Source organism: Nelusetta ayraudi, unplaced genomic scaffold, assembly GCF_046127955.1.
Source record: "Nelusetta ayraudi isolate G7.1 ecotype Tasmania unplaced genomic scaffold, CSIRO-AGI_Nayr_v1 ptg000026l, whole genome shotgun sequence".
NCBI lineage: Eukaryota > Metazoa > Chordata > Actinopteri > Tetraodontiformes > Monacanthidae > Nelusetta > Nelusetta ayraudi.
In genome coordinates, this window is record NW_027466076.1 from 5,090,001 (window position 1) to 5,092,500 (window position 2,500).

Genomic DNA, 2,500 nt, shown 5'->3' on the forward strand with positions numbered 1-2,500 from the left:
GAAATTGCAAAAGAGTTTCATTGTCCCAATCAAAAGAAAAAAAAATCAAAAGATGCCTGAAACACATAGAAAATCCATCAGCTAACGTAAGAGCTGCTACTGAACAGTGTTTTCAGAGCCACACACACACACACACACACACACACACACACACACACACACACACACACACACACACACACACACACACACACACACACACACACACACACACACACAGCAGGCAGGTCTCAGTCATTCTCCTGCAGTCATTCATGGCATTAAACACTATTGATCATGATTACAGAGGCCTTAATGGCTCTTTAAGCTGCCAGCTCAGCTCTAATCCTCTCTGCCGTCCCACTGGATGAGTCGTGTCATGTTTGTCAAAGGTTGCAGGTGACCTGATAATGGAGCGACCTGCAAAACCAAGTGGCAGAGGTCCTCCTGCCGCCTCAACCTGCAACGCATGCTTGGAAATCCAGAGGCTGAGGGTGAATTCTAGAAATTCTATTTAATTGCCGTGTGCGACCGACAGGATCAAAGTTTATCTTCTCGCTCTCCGTGACTACGCATGAACATTTCAAAGCAATCTGAACACAAAAATGCCACTGGGAAATAAGAAACCTCATGTTTAGAAGAAAAAAATCAATTTACTTTTAACTCTTTTGTTTGTTTTTTTTACATAGGTTGTTGTACTGAATTGAATACAATAAGGATGACTGACTGGTTGGTTGAATGAACGATTAATTGACTGATTACAATATTGCCGTTAACATTTGATGTTAAAATTTCAGGGGGGGGGGTGTTAAAAACCAGCTGCAGAGGTGGAACGACGCCGACATGAACAGAGAGGCGGCACTGCTGTCATACATGATATCAGGCGAAGTAGATCTCCTCATCTAGCAAACACAGCTCTCAACTACAGTGACACACACACACACGCACACAGACACACACACACCTCCAAGTACAGCTATTGCAGGCAGTGCAGTGCACAAATCTCTCCTCAATAAGCTCTCCATTGTGTCAGCGAGCAGCTTATTTTTACTGCGGCATCATTTGGAACGTCAGCTTATCTGCATTGGCTGTCGCTTAATACACGTCAGAATAGAATAGAATAGAATAGAATAGAATCTTACACTCAATCAGCTGATCAACTGAAGTAATTTTTACTGCGTACTTTGAGAGGCACATTGATAAGAGTGGGAAACACACCGACCTTCAATGTTAAATTATGAAAAGGTTATGAGAAGAAAAAAATGCTACACTGTGTGAGTTGGCCGTCAATAAATGAGTGAGTAAATAATAACGTTTTTTATTTATTTATTTATTTTTTCAAATCATCTTTTCCTTCAGGTGGCGCCACAGTAACCTGATAGCTATGTTGAGACGACTCAAACCCAGAAGCTAACTGGGTTTGGGGACCAGTGCAAGGACGACTTGTGGTGTGGAAGTGACTGGGAATGGAACTCGAGACCCGCAGTGACGAGGCAGACACTCTACCACAGACAAACACCTCTATCACTCGCAGGTCTCACTCCAAGTCCTCTCATTCTTTGGGTAATTTCAATCTTGTAACGCTTACAACTATCTGTCAATAAAATCTGACACACAAGTTCCCGCATAAAAGACAAGAGGGGACAACAATTAGAGCACGAGACCCAGTAGCAGCCATAGAGTGGTGGTGTGTGTGTGTGTGTGTGTGTGTGTGTGTGTTGTGTTGGGTGGGGAGTGTGAGGGGGGTGCGAGGGAAGTGAGCGAGGAGGGCCATTAAAGGCACAATCTGTTGAAGTGAAAAATAGGAGAGAGAGAGAGAGAGAGTTTAGAAGAGAGGCAGGAGGGGAAGAGGCGAAAAATAGAAGTTGGCGTGCAGGACTTGAAAGGTGTGGAGGAGGAGGAGGAGGAGGAGGAGGTGGAGGAGGTTGAGGAGGAGAGAAGGAGGCCCCCATGTGTCCTGCACCTGATAAGGCCTCCGATTGAGGGCTCTAAATTACACTGCAGAGGCAGAGAATTAAAGAATTTTTACACAAGCAGGAAAACACTTTTGGTAACTCCCACCAACCCCCCTCAACCCCCCCACCTCCCCTTCCTCCTCCAACACACACACACACACACACACACACACACACACACACACACACACACACACAAGCATAGAGCAGGTCATCTATCATCAGTTAATGAACTTAGACTGACAGACAGCTCCATGTCTCTCACACTGATCCTATTAGACCTGCTTGACAAAAAACAGACTCCTATTAATATAGTTAGCCTCAGTGTGTGTGTGCGTGTGTGTGTGCGTGCGTGCGTGTCTGTCTGTCCAAGAGAGAAAAGGACAATAGTGAGTCTATACCAAAGTCTGACCAAATGACCATCGAGACTCCCTCTATATTTGAGTGTGTGTGTGTGTGTGTTTGCACAGGCCCTATTCTGTTCTATATGTTAAGCATTACATTGAAAACCCACAAGGGCCTGTAGTGAGCACGTCAACTCAACTGGCTGACAAAGCTAACTGCTA

The 2,500-nt window shown here is 44.8% G+C and overlaps 1 protein-coding gene across 7 annotated transcripts in view; it reads right to left on the reverse strand.

Moving 5' to 3' along the window:
* tcf4 (transcription factor 4) overlaps positions 1-2,500 on the reverse strand; it is a 166,785-nt gene that overhangs the window by 122,995 nt on the left and 41,290 nt on the right. The window lies entirely within an intron of this gene.